Here is a 22997-nt window from a genome sequence, read left to right on the forward strand (position 1 = left end):
GCCTGCTTTTCATATACTAAGTTGAATTAGTCCTATAAAGCATAGATAAAGAAAAATACATACCATAGGTTTATTATTAACAAGGACTACCCTTCCTTTAGGAAACTCTGGAATTTGTCTTTCACCTAAAGCTCTAAAACACAGAATAATTGGAGAATTCACTGTTGTATATACCAGATTTAAATGAAGACTGATGTTAATGCTATACCGAAACATGATCTATTATGGAAGTTTATATTTTAATGAACCAAAAGATTTTGTTTCACATTTTATTAAACCAAACATGAGTGAATCATGAGACTGATTCATTAAAACAAATATAACAAAGACTGGGCAAATGAATGTAAACATAAGGGTATGAAATGCCAAAAGAGTATCAAAGGCTTTTTTTTTTTTAATTATTCCTTTCCTAGTTTTAGAATGGTAATTTCTGTTGTGATTCCCAGAGCTCTTCTGCCACACATACTATTTCTGTAAGATGAATCTTCTTTAGGACATGGGCTGCCCTTTTATGTTGACTGTGTGCGTGTGTATGCATAAAATACCACATTTCCAATTAGTTCTCTGTATACTCAGTAAGGAAGACATGTCAGGACTGTCTGGCTAAAAGCCTTGCAACAAAAAAGGGAATCTATCTATAAAGCTATTCGGGGCTGTCCAAGATCAAGGAACTTACTATTAGTGGCCAATACTTTCTGATTTCCTATGATTCAAAAACCAACCCACATCTTTAGCTCAATATTGTTTGTGGATTCATTGGAGAAATAAAATTTCATTTATTTACCTTCGTAAGTTTTTTGAAGGGAAGCTATATCTTATTCCATGATGATATATTCCTTGTTGATTCTCAGTATGGATCAGTTTCAAACAATTTTAGCATATCTCTTCCTATATAAAATGTGTTAAATATTTTACTGGATAGAATTACTTTGTACAAAAAATTAGAATTCTTTCTGCACCTTACCACTTATTTGTCTTTATTTAAGAATCAACAGTCTTGCACATGAACATATCACAATATCATTACATTATCTGTGAATATTGAGCCCATTTGGTAGAATGACATAAAGGTTAAGAAAACAAAAAACTGACATTTCAGAGAAGTAAAGGAGGCAGCATCCTATGGGAGAAAGAACACTAGCAATGGAATCAGAGTAACAGGATTCAAATTGCTCTTCTGGCAATTACTAAGTGTGCAATCTTAAAGAAATCATTTAATTTTCTTATTCCTTTTTTTTCCTCTATAAAAACAGGAAGTTGGAATAGATAGCTGTTCATGTCCTTCTCTGTTCTAGATATGACCTTATATTAGCATATGAAATAGAATTCTGGTGTCAGGATACACAAGCCTCTTCCTTTGAAAATTTCCTTTTCAAATGTCTATATTTTCCTATAGGCCCAAGAAATTCAGTGTAGAATGTAATGGGCTGAGGTTTGAGTTGATGCACTGAAGTCCCAAGTACGTGAGGCTAAATAGTAATTGGGCTATACTCTATTAATATACTTGATTGGATAAAGAATGGCCCCTGCCCATTCTCTGTGCAAGTCCTGATGTGTTTAATAGGAAATGACGATTTTGGTGGGTGGAGGCAGAGAGAGCGACAGGAAGAGAAGCTGGGAGAGATTGGGCCTGGGTTCCATACTCCTAGCTGCTGGTCGTGTCGCTGCTGGTCTAGCTAGCTTCTTGACTCAGCTACACACATTGCTATTGCCCATTCTCTTCCACCTCCGATCCTTCTTCACTGAGAATAAAGACTGACGATTTTCCCCTAACCTGAATTCCTGACTCTGGCTGATTTTAAAATACACGATCTTCACAGTAGAAGATGATGAAAACACAAGACTGGTATAAAACAAACACAATGATTATAAAAGAATATGAACCTGACTAAAAATGCTGTACTCAAGGATCTATAATCCAGAGTTTTGTTATTTGTTGCCATAATTGCAAATTCATAATGATTCAATTATATTATCAATCAAAAGTAGTGAAAAAATTGTAATATATCAAACTGATATATCTGGTATTGCCTTCTTATTGTCCACTAGAGTTTTGTACAATATGATCTTAAGCTCATTTGGTACAATTATCAAATTTCTGTGACTCCAGAAGTTATTTATAAGGTTGTTGGGGTTCATAGGGTTCATAAAAAGTTACCAAGTTTATTTTCATTGCCATAGAGAGAATTGCTCCCAAATTATCAAATTTATTTAAAGAACTTTTGTTAAATATATACTTCATGCTTGATGTTATGGAGAAACATAGAATTTAGGTAAAAACCAATTCATGACCAACCATGAAGGGATTATAACATAATGAGGGAGTATTACACATATACACAATAGCCATAACACACAGCAGTATATAAAATTTTTTTTATGATAGAGACATCAAGTGTCTACTGGGAAGAAGGCTATTACCAACTGGATAAATTAGAAAAGGATTAATGGAGGAGATAGCATTTGAGTTTGACTTTAAAGAAAGGGTAAAATTCAACATGTAGTTGGAAATAAGACATTCTAGGAACAGGAAAAAAAATTACTCAAAATCTGTAGGCAGGGCATGGAGACAGTCACAAGGATGATTAAAGGGGAAGCAAATGAGATAAGGGGGAAAATGGTAGAGGCTCTATATCATAAGAGATCATTGACTGATAGGTAAAATACTTTAAATTTTCCTTGAAAAGCAATAGGGGGTGACAATGGCACTTTTTTTTTTCCATAGGCATGAAATCAATTAGATAATCATTTATAGAAGATGAATCATTTGTAGTAAAAACAATAAAAGAGGGTAACAGATTGGGAGGTGACTTAAGCTTGTAATTTACCCCAAGGGAAAGGGGAAGATAGAGGAATTTCTTAATAAGTGAAAAGTTATGTCTGGATTTTAGGAAAATCATTTTGGTGATTGTATTGTGCATGAAGGAAAAGATGACATCACAGATAACCAGTTGATAGAGTATTGCAAACTATTTGTGTGGTAGAAGAAATTGGAATTTGAGGGAACGCCCATAGATTGGAGAATTGTTAAACAAATTATAGTGTAAGAATGTGATGGAACAATATAGTGCTTTAAGAAAATGATGAAAGGGATGGTTTCAGAAAAAACCTAAGAAGACTTGCATGGACTGATGGACAGTTAAGTGAATAGAATCAGGAAAGCAATGTATATGGCAATAGCAATATTGCAAGTAAAACCAGCTGTGACTAGTTGTAACTCTGATCAATACAACGACCCACCATTGCTTCAAAGATCTCTTGATGTAAAATGTTTTTGTTTTTCAACTCCAGAAAAAGAACTAATGGATTCAGAGTGCAGATTGAAGGACCTCTCTCTCTCTCTCTCTCTCTCTCTCTCTCTCTCTCTCTCTCTCTCTCTCTCACTTTTCCTGCCAATAAAACTTTTAAACTTATTCAAAATATCTAGTATTCATAAAGTTCTTTAAGGTTTATAATACACATTATACGTTATCTCGTTTGATCTTCACCTCCCCAAGAGGTAGATACTATTATTATCCCCATTTTACTGGTGAGGAAATTGAAGTCACAAGAGCTTAAATGACTTATCCACAATCACATACTTAGGTAATTGTCAGAAGTAGGATTTAAATTCAGGTCTTCCTGAGGGTAGTCTATAACTCTGTCTGGGTAATTAGAATGGAAAGTTGAAAATGATTCAACAATTGTGAAGCTAGGTGCCTGGATGAATAACTGTTCCTCTGATAAAATGGGAAAACTAAGGAGCAGTGGTTTATAGGAAAAGACAGTAAATGCAATTTTGGAATTGGTGGACTTTGGCAAGTCTGTGGAACTTTCAGTTATATAGAAAGGGGAAAAAAGTAGTTAGAGCATTGTTCTTTGAGTCAGCTTTATCAACTTCCTAGCTGTGTGGATTCTGGGTTGGTCACTATTTCTCTGGACCTCTTTTTCCTGGTAGCTGCATTACCTACTTCATAAGGCTGTTGCAAGTAAAGTGCTTTATAAAGCTTAAAAGTGCTAGATAAATGTCCCTATTGATAATTATCATGCCAGTGCTCAGCAGGAAACTCTCCCTGATATTGAACTTAAAAGTCCTCATGCTGCCATTGACATTCTTTCCCACTTGCTTTCTTCCTTTGAACTGATTCTTTTGGAGCAGGACTAAAGTGATACCTACCTTTAACACTGATAAAAGATATTTTCTTTTTATTAAAGCATGGTTGTATGAAGTTATTATTTTTGTTTTCTCTTTATGAAAATTGAATGGGACATAGTCATAAATTTTTACTATTTCTATCTATTTTGGGGGAGAAACTGAGATACAAGGAGATTAAAATGAATTTCAGATGGACTCAAAAAAAATCATCCGTGAATCAGGGATTTTGGGTAATTCTAGCTTTGTGCTTGTCCATTAACATACTATACCACATGGATCAGGCTATTCCAGGCATTAGCTCTTAAAAGCTGCAGTTTTATTTAAAGATTAGTGAGAAATAATTTGTTAACCCAAGTGTAGCATACAGCATTTTTGTTTTCTGTTTTCTGAAGTGGTGTTAATATGCAGTTTTGCTTTATAAGATATTCAAGCTTTCCTCCTGGGTTGACTGGAGCACAAAAAGAGATTAAATGACTTGTCCGAAGTCACATCACAATTTAGCAACTCAGTTCCAATTAGAAGCAAGGATCGTAGCCCTTTTCTCTAAGCAATAGACCGCATAACTTCCCATGTTCATAAAACAACAATTTGCTCATTGGAGGAAGGATAGGGTAATTTGTCCTTGCTGTGGGTTGATGTTATTGATTAACTTTTATTTACTCCTCCATTTTTATGCTTAATTATTGCAGAAGGATGATGTGCAGTCGGGGGTTAGATTTTACTTTGTTTTAATAAAAAAAATGTTTATGGCAGCACTTTATTCTAAAGAGTAATTTAGTTTTTCCACTTCGAGAAGTATATTTTATTGTTATCACTGAACACATTACTGATATATAACATTTATTTAACTCACATTTACAAACCAATCCACACAATAATCCCTTGTAGCACATAATTCTACCCATTTTACAGATAGAAAGGCACAGAAGTTAAGGGACCAACTATGAATTATACATACAGCTAGTAATTAATGGAACCCACAATAGAATCTATTTTTTAACTATAAGTTCAGTATTCTTTTCAATGTGCCATGCTAGTTTGTGGAATGGGAGGTCATTGCTACTCCAAGCAATCAATCAGTAAGTATTTATTTACTTACCCTGTACTCACAGCATGCTAGGCATTCTGGAGCACAGGCAAGTTTTACACTTTATCCTTGTCCTCAAGAAGTTTATAGACCAGTTGGGGAAATAAAATTAATATGCCTGAAGCAATAGTGAACAGTACAATAATAGCTTAAATTTAAATCACTTTTACATTTATAAATTGCTTTCCTCACAAAAATTCCTTTGAAGGAAGCATTACATTTCTTTATTCTCTTTATGATTTTTCTTCTCTTCCAATCTATTTTCTAATTCAAAGCATATTTCCTTATTTGATCTTTCATTAAACTCACTTTTCCCATCATAGGAATATAATTTCTGAAACTTAGGTATGATTTCCATTAGATTATAAGCTCCTTTTTTGTAACTGTAGCATTTATTCCAGTATCTAGCATATAGTAGGTTCTTAATAAATATGTATTTGTTAATTGAACTCCTTTGTCTATTTCATTTCTATGCTATGGTCAATAAATCTTGCCTTGACTTTTTTTTCCTATTGTGTCTTAAATCAGAAACATTAATTTTTAATGGATATAATATTAGATGGGGTAATGTCACATGTTAGAAGTTATAGTGTTCCAAATCATGCATGTCATTTTTAGTTTTATATTTTCCCTTTTTCTGCTACCTCTCCCCACTTCTCCCTCCTCTTACATCTTCACCACTATAGGAATAAGTTCATACCCTATATTTTAATAGAACAGTAAACTGAGCACAGACACACATAATCTCATATAGAAATTGTTCATTCAATGCAATAATTCTCCTGAGATTAAAGATGCCTCCAGTTCTTCATTTTGTCTATAAATCCTTATTTTGTTCCCCAAGGCAATGTTCTTCATGAGGAACTCCATTTAGGAGTAAGATCTTTCTCTTTTCAGTTCATGAACTCTCCTTTTCTCCCACAGCTTTTCATTTTTTGTCTAGATTTGCCTAGATTCTGTATAAGACAATATTTTTCTCAGTGTTTATCCATGGGCATGGTGGAAGGTGTCCCTCTTTATATAACTTTATAAATCTTTTCAAAACTTTCACTTTTTCTTCTATTGATTCTTTAGTACCTACTTAAATCTTTGTTACATTGTACACCCTTTTTGCCCTTTGATTTTCTTTGTTCTTTATTTAATCCCAATAGATCCTAATAATTCTTTTTTTTATCCTTAAATGTGAAATAATTATATTTTCATACCTTTCTTGGACTCTATTATTTTTTTAAATAGCCTTTTATTTACAGGATATATACATGGGTAACTTTACAGCATTAACAATTGCCATACCTCTTGTTCCAATTTTTCACCTCTTACCCCCCCCCCACGCCCTCCCCTAGATGGCAGGATGACCAGTAGATGTTAAATATATTAAAATATAAATTAGATACACAATAAGTATACTTGACCAAAATGTTATTTTGCTGTACAAAAAGAATCAGACTCTGAAATATTGTACAATTAGCTTGTGAAGGAAATCAAAAATGCAGGTGTGCATAAATATAGGGATTGGGAATTCAATGTAATGATTTTTAGTCATCTCCCAGAGTTCTTTTTCTGGGCATAGCTGGTTCAGTTCATTACTGTTCCATTGGAAATGATTTGGTTGATCTCATTGTTGAGGATGGCCTGGTCCATCAGAACTGGTCATCATATAGTATTGTTGTTGAAGTATATAATGATCTCCTGGTCCTGCTCATTTCACTCAGCATCAGTTCGTGTAAGTCTCTCCAGGCCTTTCTGAAAATATCCTGTTGGTCATTTCTTACAGAACAGTAATATTCTTGGACTCTATTCTATTGAGATGTTTCTTTTAGGAGACTCAAATGAGTCTTCTTTTGACCACCTATCTTTTTGTTATTGGTGATTATTACACAGTTTGCCCAGATATATCATCTGAGATATATGGATGGAATAAAATAGTCTAACAAGCATATAAGATTAGTGTGCATCTAATCTTATATGCTTGTTAGATTATATTATTCCATTCACTTAAACGATTTCTCATGAATGCCAGATATTCCTGTGTTCTTTGAAATTCAGTCACTTAAATTTTAAAATCTTTCTCGTTGCCTCTAAAAATGTATTATTCATCTCTGAAATTAATGGATTTAACCATTCTGTTATGGAGTTTAAAGCATTGATTTTGTTTTCTGAAAGCAATCTGTAGAATTTTTCAATAAAGGTATTAGTGCCTATATTTAGAATTTTTGAGTACTTTCCTGGTATCTTTTTCTGAATTCTAGTGTTAATGGTTTAATTTCGTGTTGTTATGTTCCTGGTAATGAACAATTCTTAAGCTATCTCTCTGTGAATTGTTTCCAGAAAGTCACTTCAATTCATATAAAATTCATGTTTTCTTGTAACACTGTTGTCTTTTGATGCTCTTTGGTTATATTTTCTTCTGCTCCAATATTTTTAATTTCTGTACTCAGAGGTGTACTGGTAAGTGTTTAACAACCAACTCTTTGAAAATGCACATACTTTTAAGATTAATCTTAATTACTAATATTTTCTCCATCACTTTCTTAAGTCTATATAATCAATGAAACAATAAAATAACATTTGCTGATTTCTTAGTTACAAATCCACACTATGAAAGTTTAACAATCTGCTCTAAGGTGCAGTCCAAATTGGTCCTAGCACAACACTGTAAAAAAACATTCCTACTTTCAATCAACTAATATTTATTAAGCACTATGGCCTAAAAAGTGGGACACATTTCTTTAAAGAAATCAAGCATCATACAATGTTGCATTCTGAAATTCTTCACTGAGAGTTCTTTTCTGTATATATATTAAGAGTTCTGATTTATGACCTATATTAATTCCTAATTTATTCTTTTATTAATTTTATTATACTTTTGAAATATATTCTCTGGGGAATGCAAAGAATCCTGTCTTTCATCAGTAACTATTGATTCCATTTCCTCCACCTTATGATATTTGCTAAAAAAATCTTTGGATTCTCTTTGAGATTTTGTCTGTTCTTTCTTCTATTTTTAAAGCCATTTCTATTGGCTCTTCTTCCTAATCCTTCCAATCATGTATTTTATTTAATTGATTTTCTTAAAATCTTTGGTATTTTAGCTTCTTTCCCCTTGTGTTTCAAATTCCAATGGCCTATGTTGGACTGTGCCACTAGATATGCCTTGGACATCTTAAACTCCAAAACTAAACTCAATCTTTCCCTGAAGACCTCACTTCTTCACTGCTCTGTTGTTATAAGTTGTACCCAGTTCTTTATGAATTCCTTTGAGGTATTCTTCGCTAAAATACCAGAATAATTTTCCATTTTTTTCTTCAGTTCATTTTCAGGAAACTGAGGCAAACAATATTAAATAAATTTCCCCACACATCTAGTGTCTGAAGCCAGATTTTAATTCAGAAATATATCTTCCTCTGTCTGGCCAGCACTCTATCTACTGAGACCCCTCACTGTCCCACTCCTTTCTAACTTCCCTATTACAATCAACATCACTCTTTTATATCTCCTTCTTTCTTCTAACACTGCTACAACCCTTGTTTGGACTACTGATAAATCTTCAGGATGGTCTCTCTTACCCAGGTATCTCTTCACTGCAATCTATTCTCCCTGTAGCTGTCAAATTGGTATTTCCCAGGCAAGAACTGACTACTTCCCATCCCTACTAAATAATTGTCAGTGACTCCCCAGTACTTACTAGATCAAATATTAAATCCTCTGTTTGTATCTTGATATCCCATTAATAAGACACTCCAACTTCTTTCTCATCTTTACTTTCTGGTTTCCTTCAGGTCATAGTTAAAATAGTTAAAATCATTCACAAGAAATTTCTTCTGATCCCACTTCCATCTTAGTTTATCTGTATGTATCATTTGTGTCTTTTATGTTATATTGTTTCTCCCTTGAGAATGTAAGCTTCTTGACAATTGGAATATCCTTCCCCCCATCTTTCAGTACTTAGCGTAGTGCTTGGTATATATTAGATGCTTAATTAATGTTTGGCAACAATGTAATTTGATCAGTATTCTCTGGCCTTTTTTCCTTTAGCCAGCAAACAGTGCCCTACACCCTGAGGTTAGGCTACAAGCCTGCTTCAACAACCTCACACTGGAGAATATAAAGGTTGTCCAACTGAGTCCCTTCTCTTAGTTATCTCTGTGGAGATGGCACTTTCTCCACAAAGATTTCAAGTCTTCTCTCCAAAAGGTAAGAATTTACCTGAAACACTAGCATGTCTATTGATCTTTTTCTTTCCTCTTCTTCTTTCACTTAGCCAGGTACAACTAATTTTGTTATGGAACTATGTACTGAGGTCGGGACTGTTGAGCACTTGTGGCTAACTTCTGATTGGACAATGCTCTATGAGCATATGCTTGGAAAATGGTCCTTTCCACTATCCGTACTGGCTCAATGATTGGTGTACAGAGTATTGTAGGAGGGACTAGGGGCAGAGTAAAGGTATCCAGGGACACATGCTCAGCAGTAGAGGAAGGAGAAGGTGGTCGGAATTCTGCTTCCATCCTGTTCAATCCCACCTCTGGGGACCAAGAATAAAGATTAAGGACTTTTGGTTATCCTGACTCCAGCTGATTCTGGGGTGTTCTGGGTGCGAGCGTGGTCATTACACTGTTACATCTTATGGGATGGCACAGTGTTTAGGAAGAGTCATTGAAAGTGCAGGGAATCTGTCCTTTGTATAATCTCTGGAGACAATAAAATTGACCTCATTTCAATTGCCTTTCACCATTCCCCCAGCACCAATATAATCATCCATCAAATTCCTCTTTTCATTATCTTAGAACCAACAAAAAATATTGTGAAGGTGATACTATATTCAGATATATACTTCATTATTTGAAGGTAGTGGAATTTTTTTTTTTTTTGTTCCTTCACACACACACATACAGACACAAACACAGAACAATAACTGAGCAAGTTAAATGTCACATCAACTATAAATTATTTGTAGTTGCATGGCATTTTGCTATAAATATTAACATCAAATAATAGTGCAAGAATCTAAATCTTCACAACATTTCCCTGTATTTTCAAGTAAAACTTTTATTACTATATTTGCTAACTGTAACATGGGAATCCTCACAATTGATTCATACATTTTTGCTGTATTGTGAAGTAACAACATAGAACAAAGAGTAGAATGATGGAATCTTGAATTAGGGAATTTAGAAACCATCTGCTATTCCCACCCAGTATAGGCACACCATGCATAACATACCTATCAGATTCACTACTTCAATTGATAGGAAACTTATATTCTTCACCACTACCCCAACTGAGTTTCCCTAACTCACCCAGGATGGAAGTGCTACCTTTCTGACCTTTCCCATTATTTCCAATCTAAAATGATTTTTTGCCTGATCAACATAGAATCCTCCTCTTCTCCCTCCCTAATCCCTTACAAATCAGAGATCCAAATTCTAATAGATCCCTTGGCTTTACACTCCCTAGCAGCTAAATTCAGAACACAGACATTATCCTTTCATTCCTTATTACCTACATTATAGAAAGGAGAGGAAGCACAATACAGTGGATGTTTAAGTGATTATATCTTCCATTATACTATTCCTGGTAGTTTTATACTTTCTAAAAAAACAGAGATACCTGGGATGATTTTCAGCTAAATATGCAACATTTTTCTTACTCTGTCATTAATTTGTTTTTCCCTCAAAAAACTTAGCCAAATGTAAAATGCTGCTTTCTATTTCAGGCTCTTAAAATACCTCAAAAGGCATCTTAGATTGTCATTTTGATCCACATACATGTGTCTACAATTGAATTAAATGAATGGAAATTCATGAAAATGAGGCACAGCTAATCTCTTTCATGCTCTTGTTTCTTATTAAGAAATAATGTAATTTTTCATGAGATCATGGTGTCCTGGTGCTAGACAAATACTTAAGGGAACTAAAGGCTTTTATCAAAAATTAAACTCTGACTTAGAGCCAAGAATTTTGATTTCAGTCTAAGATGCATGGCTTCTATGGCAGCTTTGTAGTGTTTGGACTAATTGCTCTTATACATAATTATTGACCCCGAAGCCTCCATTTCCTTTTGGTCTGGTGGATATGGATATTGAAAAAGGATGCTACAACATATTTCAATAGCATGTTGTGACAGGCATGCCAGACATTTCTGCACTTCAATGCTTAGAGCCTCATTCTCCAGAAATAAGCATGCCCTGTACTTCTTCCTGTTTCTGCACCCACCTTTTGGCTCCCACCAGCAATATAGCTTGGGTTGTCTGTATTTGACATCTGGTAAATCTAATTCTTACTGGCCCAGAGAATTTACTAATTATGTTCCACAGTTAATTAGAAACCAAGTATTCACTGTAGAACAGGTGATTGAGTTCATCAATGAAAACACTGTTTGAAATTAACTTTGAAATTCTGAAGACAAAGCAAAATGAAAAAGATATGATGGCATTCTTAAAGAAGAAAAGGGTCTATTAAATGAGTAAAAGAAATAAGTGAAAGTATGAAAGAAGGCTTGATGTGATTCTTAAAACTGAGATAATCCATATTTGAGAGTTTTTATTTTTCATTTTATTTATTTATTTGTTTGTTTGTTTTGCTGAGGCAATTGGGGTTAAATGACTTGAGTCATACAGCTAGGAAGTGGTTAAGTGTCCAAGGCCATATTTGAACTCAGGTTCTCCTAACGTAAGGGCTGGTGCTCTATCCACTGAGTCACTTAGGTGACCCAAGAGTTTTTATTTTTAAAAGAAGAAAAATGCTTCTTACATAGATACAATCAGAGCAATAGTTTTCTCCATGTCTTAACTTCATTGATGGTAGAGTGGGGAAATAATAATGTATTTGCTGCTGTTTCATTAATAAAGTAAATAATATAGTCTATGTGCATACATTGAATTTTATTCAACATTTATCTCATTAATATGCTATATTATTATATCTATCATTATTTGGGTTTAATTAAAGAAAATACCTCATAGGATACTTGAAATTTCCCATGGAAATTTATATGCCACAATTCTAGGTCATATCTAAAATGATGAAAATAAAGAAATATTGGTAGGATTCATTTGATTATATAGTCAGCTTCACAACTAAATTAGATCTACCAAAATATGTCTCTCTTTTTTAACTTTGGAAATAGGGTATTGTGAAGAGAAGGAACATGCAAAGAAAAGCAAATATATAATTGTTCATTAAATAAAATAAAATAAAATGTAGTTAAATTGGATATCTGTATTGTTAAGCATATCAATTGGCAGATCAATAAGACTAATCACTAAAAATATTGAATATCCTCATGCCACCCCATTCATTATCTACCAGTCATTCTACTGTTTCACTCTCTACTATTTAGTTGTTGTTGCAGGTAGTGTGAACAGGAGACCAGGTTCTTTGAATTCCTTGGTATAGAGGACTTCTAAAGTAGAAATTTCCTCCCCAATCAAGATTGACAATTTTTTTTCTGCAATATTGTCATAAGGATTAGTTCAAAATCCAAAGAAGTTATTTAAATTACCAATAATTACACAACTGTAATCTAGCACCTATTAACCTTGTTGTTAATTCATGCTAATTGACTGTTTAGCTGTAGTATAGATTGCAAATAGAAATCAAATTCAGATCTTATTGGCTCTAAGCATATTCCTGTGTCTACTACACCAAGTAGCCTTTCTCATCTCCTTCATATTATTTACTAATATGCAAATGTGCCATGCATGAATCTTTAGTCAATAAACCTGGAAAGAACTAAAGTATTCTGGACTGGGATTTCATTCCAGTCATCTCCTGAGTCACTATTTTAAATATTCACTTAAAGGGAGATTTTTTAAGTTGCCTGCAATAGCTCACAATAGCCCCTGTCAGACATTTTGTATAGTTTAATTAGCTGTATCCTTAAGTACTAGTGCTATTGTTCCCTAGGGTAACAAATACCAATTAAAAATATGAGGAATCACAATGTGGTAGACATTCTGCAGTAGCCTGGTCACTTAAATAGGACACCAATGACATAAAAAAACCCTTCTAAGAATTTTCAACTAGGGAATTCAAGGTGAAATTGTGAAAGTAGATCTGCCCTAGGAAGTTGGTTGTACATTTGAAGGAAGCCATGAAAAAAATTCAACAAGAAGTTTATAGATATTGAAATTTATTTTGATAAGTGGCAATGGCTACATTTACTCAGAAGGAACCAGAGGGTTATTTTGCTCAAGAGATCCAAAAGGAAAGAAGAAATGCTTTTGGAAATAGAATAAGGATCAGAAAATAAAATTTAATTTGGACTCACTCAACTATTAGGCCAGAAACTATAATGTAATGTGTTGGTAGGCTGTATAGGAGATAGCCTTTTCTATGCTGCAAGTCATCTAATGAATTCATTATAATATAATGCCTTCCAAAAATATTTCAATTTCTGCATCTTCACTTTCTTTGCTGAATTTTATTTGTCTTTAAATCACATCCTTGCCCCATTCCCATACTGAAAGCAGTGTTTCCTACTCATCTCAATCTGTTCTTGACACCTGCACCTGACACTAAAAGTCTGTTTCAGTTATTTTTTACTATACTTTGCTGAATGATAAACTATTGGTGATGATGACACAGAGCTATCCAAAGCAGGGGAGATAAATTTCCTCCACCCTCAAAAAAAAAATCATTTCAACATATGAGGCTAATTAGGGCATAGAAAATATTTAATTTAATTTCATTTTGTACACAATATTGGAATTTAACTTCATTCTTTTTCTTTAAAATTTCTATCCACATGAATTCTATTTTTCTTATCTACTCATAGCTCCTTTTTGTTAGAATCATACTCCTTAGTATAACCTAAATCTTGACATACTGTCCTATAGTGAAATAATACAAGCACTAGTCCATTGTCTATATGGTGTGAAGACTGTAAAGTAACTATAAATGTATTCATATCTTTTAAAAATCCCTAAAAAATCAATTTCATATTCTGAATATTAATCAACAACTATACTAACATAAGCATTCTGTATTTCTTTATTTTCCTCTTTCTTTCTTCCCACCTTTCCCTTTCAAATGCTTGATAAAATTTTTAATTATTGTTATTATTTTTAATGACTAATTGCCCAGCTTAGAAAGTGCAGGGGATACTCTGGGACCTATGATTAATCATCAAGGGAGCTTTAATCTGCTCTTCTGCTTTCAGTTGGTTATTTGACCTACAGCTCAGCAAAATCTCCTGCAGCTCAGAATTGCTGAACACAAGAGATCCACTAGCCTCAGCTTCCCTGGCAATAGAAATTTGTGTAAAAATTCCTGGGTTTAATAATTGAAATAAATACAAATTTACTTTAAAATATTCCTATATCAATTTCTATAGGACTTAATACAGTCATCAAATTCTCTAGTCTTTGGAATCATGAGTTTCTACAAAATGTTCTAACATCTCTAAGCTCATTGCTTTATATCAGTAAACAAAACTATATCAATACTTAAAAAAAACAAAAGAAATTTTCAAGTCTTATTTTGTATGCATCTTTTTTCATTCAATATGCTACTCTTGATATTGTTATTTTTTTATTTAATAGCCTTTTATTTACATGTTATATGTATGGGTAACTTTACAGCATTAACAATTGCCAAACCTCCATGGACCCACACTCAACACCGTATACCAAGATAAGATCAAAATGGGTCCCTAATTTAGACATAAAGAATGAGATTATAAACAAATTGGAGGAACATAGGATAAATCTTCAGACTTGTGGAAAGAGGAAGAAATTTGTGAATAAGACGAACCAGAGACCATTATTGATCACAAAATAGAAAATTTTGATTACATCAAATTAAAAGCTTTCTGTACAAACAAAACAATGAACAAGATTGAAGGAAGGAAACAAACTGGGAAAATATCTTCTAGTTAAGGTTCTGATAAAAGTCATTTCCAAAATATAGAGACTGACTTAATTTATAAGAACCAGCCATTCTCCAATTGATAAATGTCAAAGGATATGAACAGACAATTTTCAGATGATGAAATTGAAATCATTACCACTCAATGAAAGAGGTACAATCATTATTAATCAGAGAAATGTAAATAAGAAAACCTGAGATAACTCCACCGTCAGATTGGCTAAGAGACAGGAAAAATAATGATGAGTGTTGGAGGATGGGAAAACCGGACACTGATATTGTTGGTGGAGTTGTGAATGAATCCAACCATTCTGAGAACAATTAATTATGCCCAAAAAGTTATCAAACTTTGATACCCTTTGATCCAGCAGTTTTACTGGGCTTATCCCAAGGAGTACTAAGAAGGAAGGGACCATATGTGCCAAAATGTTTGTGGCAGCCTGTTTAGTGGCTGAAGTTGAAACTGAGTGGATGCCATCAACTGGAGAATGGTTGTAAATTGTATATGAATGTTATGGAATATTTTGTTCTGTAAGAAATGACCAGCAAGATGAATACACAAAAGCTTGAAGAGAATTAATGAACTGATGTTAAGTGAAATGGAACAGAACCAAGAGATCATTATATCCGCCAACAACGATCTGTATGAAGATGTAATCTGATGGAAGTGATTTCTTTGACAAAAGACCTAATTCAGTTTCAATGATCAATGATGGAAGGAAGCAGCACCCCAAAGAAAACATGGAATGAATGTAACTGTTTGGTATTTTTGTTTTTCTTCCCAGGTTATTTTACCTCTGAACCAATTCTCCGTGCAACAAAAACTGTTTGGATCGCACACAACATTGTATCTAGGATATACTAGGACATATTCAACAATATAGGACTGCTTGCCATCTAGGGAGGGGTGGAGGGTGGGAGGAAAATCGGAACAGAAGTGAGTGCAAGGGATAATGTTGTAAAAAAAATTACCCTGGCATGGATTTGTCAATAAAAAGTTACTATAATAAAATAAAAAAATAAAAAAAAAAACAATTGCCAAACCTCTTGTTCCAATTTTTCACCTCTTATCTCCCACCCCCTCCCCAAATGGCAGGATGATCAGTAGATGTTAAATATATTAAAATATAAATTAGATACACAATAAGTATACATGACCAAACCATTATTTTGCTGTACAAAAAGAATAAGACTCTGAAATATTGTAGAATTAGCTTGTGAAGGAAATAAAAAAATGCAGGGAGTCATAATATAGAGATTGGGAATTCAATGTAATGGTTTGTAGTCATCACCCAGAGTTCTTTCTCTGGGCGTAGCTGGTTCAGTTCATTACTGCTCCATTGGAAATGATTTGGTTGATCTCATTGTTGAGGATGGCCAGGTCCATCAGAACTGGTCATCATATAGTATTGTTGTTGAAGTATATAATGATCTCCTGGTCCTGCTATTTCACCAGCATCAGTTCGTGAAAGTCTCTCCAGACCTTTCTGAAATCATCCTGTTGGTCATTTGTTACAGAATAATATTTCAAATATTCATATACCACAATTTATTCAGCCATCTCCAACTGATAGGCATCCACTCGGTTTCCAGTTTCAGCCACACAAAGAGGGCTGCCACAAACATTCCGCACATAGGCCTTTCCTTCTTTATGATCTCTTTGGGATATGTTCCAGTAGTAACCTTCTGGATCAAATAATATACACAGTTTGATAACTTTTGAGCATAGTTCCAAACTACTCCAGAATGGTTGATTCATTCACAACTCCACCAACAATGCACAATGTCCCAGTTTTCCCATCCTCCAACAATCATTATTTTTTCCTGTCATCTTACCATCTGAAGTGTGTAGTGGTATCTTAGAGTTGCTTAATTTGCATTTCTCTGATTAATAATGACTTGGAGCATCTTTTCATATGACTAGAAATAATTTCAATTTCTTCATCCGAGAACTGTATGTTCATATCCTTTGACCCTTTTTCAATTGGAGAATGGCTTGATTTTTTATAAATTAGAGTTAATTCTCTATATATTTTGGAAATGAGGCCTTTATCAGAACCTTTGACTGTAAAAATATTTCTCCAGTTTATTGCTTCCCTTCTAATCTTGTCTGCACGTAATCTTGTACAAAAACTTTTCAGTTTGGTATAATCGAAATTTTCTATTTTATGATCAGTAATGATCTCTAGTTCTTCTTTGGTCATAAAGTCCTTCCCCTTCCACAGGTCTGAGAGGTAAACTATCCTGTGTTCCTCTAATTTATTAATAATTTCATTCTTTATGCCAAGTTCATGAACCCATTTTGACCTTATCTTGGTGTATGGTGTTAAGTGTGGATCAATGCCTAGTTTCTACTATATTAGTTTCCAATTTTCCCAGCAATTTTTATCAAACAGTAAGTTCTTATCCCAAAAGCTGGAGTCATTGGGTTTGTCAAAGACTAGGTTGCTATAGTTGTTGACTGTTTTGTCCCTTGAACCTAACCTATTCCACTGATCAACTAATCTATTCATTAGCCAATACTAAATGGTTTTGGTAACTGCTGCTATATAATATAATTTTACATCTGGTACAGCTAAGCCACCTTCATTTGATTTTTTTTTTTCATTAATTCCCTTGAAATTCTTGACCTTTTGTTTTTCCATATGAATTTTGTTGTTATTTTTTCTAGGTCATTAAAATAGGTTTTTGGGAGTCTGATTGGCATAGCACTAAATAAATAGATTAGTTTAGGTAATATTGTCATCTTTATTCTATTTGCTCGCCCTATCCAAGAACATTTAATATTTTTCCAATTGGTTAGATCAGACTTAATTTGTGTGAAAAGTGGTCTGTAATTTTGCTCATAAAGTTTCTGATTTTCCCTTGGCAGACTGATTCCTAAATATTTTATATTATCAGTAGTTACTTTAAATGGAATTTCTCTTTGTAACTCTGACTGTTGGATTTTGTTAGTGATATATAAGAATGCTGATGACTTATGTGGGTTTATTTTGCATACTGCAACTTTGTTAAAGTTGTGGATTATTTCAAACTTTTAGTAGAATTCTGGGGTTCTAAGTATACCATCATGTCGCGCAAAGAGTGATAGTTTGGTTTGCTCATTGCCTATTCTTATTCCATTAATCTCTTCTCAGCTCTTATTGCCAAAGTTAGGCTTTCAATAAAATATTAAATAGTACTGTGAAGGGCAAACCTTGTTTCACTCCATCTTATTGGGAATGGTTGCAGTTTGTCTCCATTACATATGATGCTTACTGATGGTTTTAAATAGATGCTTGATTATTTTAAGGAAAAGTCCATTTATTCCATATCTCAAGTGTTTTAATAGGAATGGATGTTGGATTTTGTCAAATGCTTTTTCTGCATCTATTGAGATGATCATATGGTTTTTAATTTGGTTATTAATATGGCCAATTATATTGATAGTTTTCCTAATATTGAACCAGCCCGCATTCCTGGTATAAATCCTACTTGATCATAGTGTAATATCCTGGGAATGATTTTTCTGTAGTCTTTTGCTAATATCTTGTTTAGATTTTACCATCAATATTCATTAGGAGATTGGTCTATAATTTTCTTTCTCTGTTTTCAACCTACCTGGTTTAGGTATCGAATTATTTCGGTCATAGAAGGAATTTGGTAGGATTCCTTCATTCCCTATTTATCAAATAATTATATAAATTGTTCTTTAAATATTTGATATAATTACATGTAAATCCATCTGGTCCCTGGATTTTTCTTAGGGTTGTTTAATTGCCTGTTCTATTTCTTTTCTGAAATGGGACTATTCGCAATTTACCCTTCTCTCTGTTAGTCTGGAAGTCTATATTTTGGAGGTAGTCATCCATGTCACTTAGGTTATCAAATTTATTGGCATAAAAGTTGAGCAAAATAACCTTATTATTTTCTAATTTCCTCTTCATTTCCAACCTCTGAGGTGGAAAGTTTCTTTCATTTTAAGACTACTAATTTCATTTTCCTCCCTCCTTTTTCTAATCAGATTTACCAAAGGCTTATCTATTTTATTGGCTTTTCATAGAAGCAACTCTTAGTTTTTTTTAATTAGTTCAATAGTTTTTACTTTCAAAATTTTTAAATTTCCTTTAATTTTAAATTTCAAATTTAGTATTTGATTGGGGTTTTAATTTGGTCTTTTTAGTTTTTTAGTTGCAAGCCCAATTCATTAATCTTTTTTTCTCTGTTTTATTCAAGTAAGCCTCTAAGGATATAAAATTCTCTTATTACCGTTGTGCATCCCACAAGTTTTGGTATGACGTCTCATCATTGTCATTATCTTGAGTGAAATTATTAATTGTATCTATAATTTGCTCTTACCCAATATTCTTTAAGATGAGATTGTTTAGTTTCCAATTACTTTTGATCTATTTACCCTAACTTTGTTGAATGGTTTTTACATCAGATCTGAAAGAAAGATTTACTATTTCTGCTTTTCTTGCATTTAATTTTGAGGTCTTTATATCCTAATATATGGTCAATTTTGAATAGTTTGCATGAACTGCTGAGAAGAAGGTATATTCCTTTCTATCTCCATTCCATTTTCTCCAAAGATCTAACATACCTAATTTTTCTAATCTTCTATTTATTCTTTAATTTCTTTTCTTATTTGTTTTGTGGTTTGATTTGTTAATTCTGAGGCAAGGTTGAGATCTCCCATATTACAGTTTTGTTGTTATTTCTTCTGCAACTCTTAACTTCTCCTTTAGAAGTTGGATGCCATACCACTTGCATATATGTTTTATTGATATCGCTTCATTGTTTATGCTGCCCTTTAGCAGGATGTAGTTTCCTTCCTTATCTCTTTTAATTAGATCAATTTTTGCTTTTGCTTGATGTGAGATAAGGATGGCTATCCCTGCTTTTTGGACTTCACCTGAAGCATAATAGATTTTGCTCTAGTCTTTTACCTTTACTCTATATGTATTCCCCTGCTTTAAATGTGCTTCTTGTAAACAACATATTGTAGGATTCTGACTTTTCATCCAGTCTGCTATCTGCCTCCTCTTTATGGGGAGTTCATCCCATTCACATTTACGGTTAGAATTACTAATTCTGTATTTCGTGCCATCCTAATAACCCCAGATTATGCTTTACTTTTTCTTCCCTCCCCCAACCCTCTTCCCCTTTTGAACTTATCTACACCACTTGTATCATAATGCTTACCCTCTTTAGAATCCCTTCCTTCCCCGTTCTTTTGCCTTTCAGAATATCAGATTCCAGGCCCTTTGATCCTTTAACGTGGAGGCAGCCAGATCTTGGGTGATCCTTATTGTGCTACCTCGGTATTTAAATTGGGTTTTTTTTTTTTGGCTGCTTTTAAAATTTTTTCCTTAATCTGATAGTTCTGAAATTTGGCCACAATATTCCTTGGGGTTTTTATTTTAGGGTCTCTTTCAGAAGGTGTTCGATGAATTCTTTCAATGCCTATTTTACCTTCTGATTCTATTACATCTGGGCATTTCCCTTTGATGATTTCTTGTAAAATAGTATCTAGGCTCTTTTTTTCATCATAATTTTCGGAAAGTCCAATAATCCTCAGATTATCTCTCCTAGATCTATTTTCCAAGTCTGTCATTTTTGCAAGTAGATAATTCATGGTTTTCCAGTTTGTAATTTTTTGGTTTTGCTTATGATTCTTCTGTCCAATGAATCATTAGTTTCATTTGTTCAGTTCTAATTTTTAAAAATTATTTTCTTCATTATATTTTTTATTTTTTCCGTATTTTCCAATTGAGTTTTAAATGAATTGTTTTTGATCTTTGGAATTTTTCCATTTCACTAATTTTTTTAGTGAATTATTTTCTTTCCCAATTCACAGATTACTTTCTTCAGTTCTTTGTCTTTTCAATTCAAGATCCTACTTTCTGTGAATTTTTTATTTTCAATTACAATTCATTTCCTGAATTTTTTTTACTTTTCAATTTGTATTTCAGGAAGTTGTTGCTCTCTTATAAAGGCTTCTCTTTCATTTCCCTATTTTCTTCTAACCTTTTTGAGACTTTTAATGGTCTCTTCTTGGACATCATGTAAAAGAGGAAATTTTGCATGTTTGCTATTAGTCTTTCAGGTTTGTATCCTCTTTTTCTTATAGAAGCTGTCGAAATTTTTTATCTTTTTTATTCATGTTTAAAGCCTTTAGGGTAAGCCTCCAGGCAAGGGTTCACTTCCTCTCGAACAAAGAGAGATGTAAACCGGTTTCGGCCCGGGTATGGGAGTGCCTCTGAGTTTTCCCTTCCCCAACAGGAGGGTGGATTCAGCATGGGAGCCATCAAAGTGCCCAGTTGAGCTTGTGGGTTGTGATTGCCCCGGCAGAGACTAAGGGGAAAGTGTCCCTCCCCAGGGAGCCTCTTGTGGGGCTTGGGTATTAGCAGCTGACCCAAAACTGCGTTCCCGGGAATTTGCCCCAGTCTCTGCCCAACTTCTCCCCAACGCTCTGCCTGACAAATCGCCCTGCAAAGTCTTGGCCCAAGCCGGCCACCCTGTCGTTGGGGGCTGACCCGCCCCTCCTGCCCGAGGTTTGCAACTGCCCGGAAAAGCCTTGGTGGGTTTGGGCTGCGAGCTTGTGCTGAGATCTGTGCTCTCACTTTCGGTTTGAGGCTCTCCTTGGAACCTAATTTCTCTCCCAGTCTACACTGATCTCCCCTCTAGCCTCGGAACAAACCTTTTTTGGCGAGATTGCAGATTTTCTTCGGCTGGTGAGTTGTTATACTTCTTATCTTTATGAATTGTAGCAGTCAAGACTATTTTTGAGGCTCGATATAATATTGATAAAGAGGTTAAGAGAAGAGCTTAGAAAGTCGCGTGTGCCTTCTCCGCCATCTTGGCTCTGTTTCCCCCCCCCCCCCCCTTCCCCCTTGATATTGTTATTAACTGGCACACTACAATCCAGGTCACTTTTCAATGGCAAGTTAGTAGCAGGGAATATTCTTCCAGCAAACAGTAGGAAGAGAGGGCAGCTGCAGAAGAAAATTCACTGGCTATATATTGTATAAAAAGAAGCAGGTATTAAAACTGCATATTTGGTATCATGCAGGTAAAGGTAAGTGTTTTCTATTGAAAACAGTAAAAGGTGCAATTCATACTTACAACCTTAAATTCATCCATTGCAAGGTAAATGTGATTATATCTTTCTCCCTCCCTCAATAAATAACTCACAAAGGTACTTAATAATTTTTTACTGAATTGGAAAAAAAAGACAAAATGGGGATATGGTCATAATTAATTAACAGTGAAGAGCTTGGGGAAAGATGGATATACTAATGCATTGTTGGTGAGGCTGTGAGATGGTTCAACCAAACTGGGACGGACAATAATACATTTTTGGTGGAATCGTGAACTGATCTAGCCATTCTGGAAAATAATTTGGAACTATGCCCAAAGGGTTATCAAACTGTGTATGCACAGTTGTGTTTCTACTGGACTTTTATCCCAAAGAGATCTTAAAGGAGGGAAAGGGGCCCACATGTGCAAAAATGTTTGTGGCAGCCCTCTTTGTAGTGGCAAGAAAACTGCAAACTGAGTGGATGCCCATCCGTTGGATAATGGCTGAATAAATTAGGGTATATGAATATTAGGGAATATTATTGTTCTGTAAGAAATGACCAATAGGACAATTTCAGAGAGGCCTGGAGAGACTTACATGAATTGATGCTAAGTGAAATGAGCAGAACCAAGATTTCATTCTACATGGCAACAAGATAATACAATGATCAATTCTGATGGATGAGGCTCTCTTCATTAATGAGATGATTCAGACCAGTTCCAATGATCTTGTGATGAAGAAAGCCATCTATACCCAGAGAAAGGACTATGGGAATTGATTGTGGTTCAAAACATAGCATTTTCACTCTTTTTGTTGTTGTTTGCTTGCATTTTATTTTCTTTC

The sequence above is a fragment of the Sarcophilus harrisii genome, chromosome 3 (genome assembly GCF_902635505.1).
Source record: "Sarcophilus harrisii chromosome 3, mSarHar1.11, whole genome shotgun sequence".
NCBI classification, from domain to species: domain Eukaryota; kingdom Metazoa; phylum Chordata; class Mammalia; order Dasyuromorphia; family Dasyuridae; genus Sarcophilus; species Sarcophilus harrisii.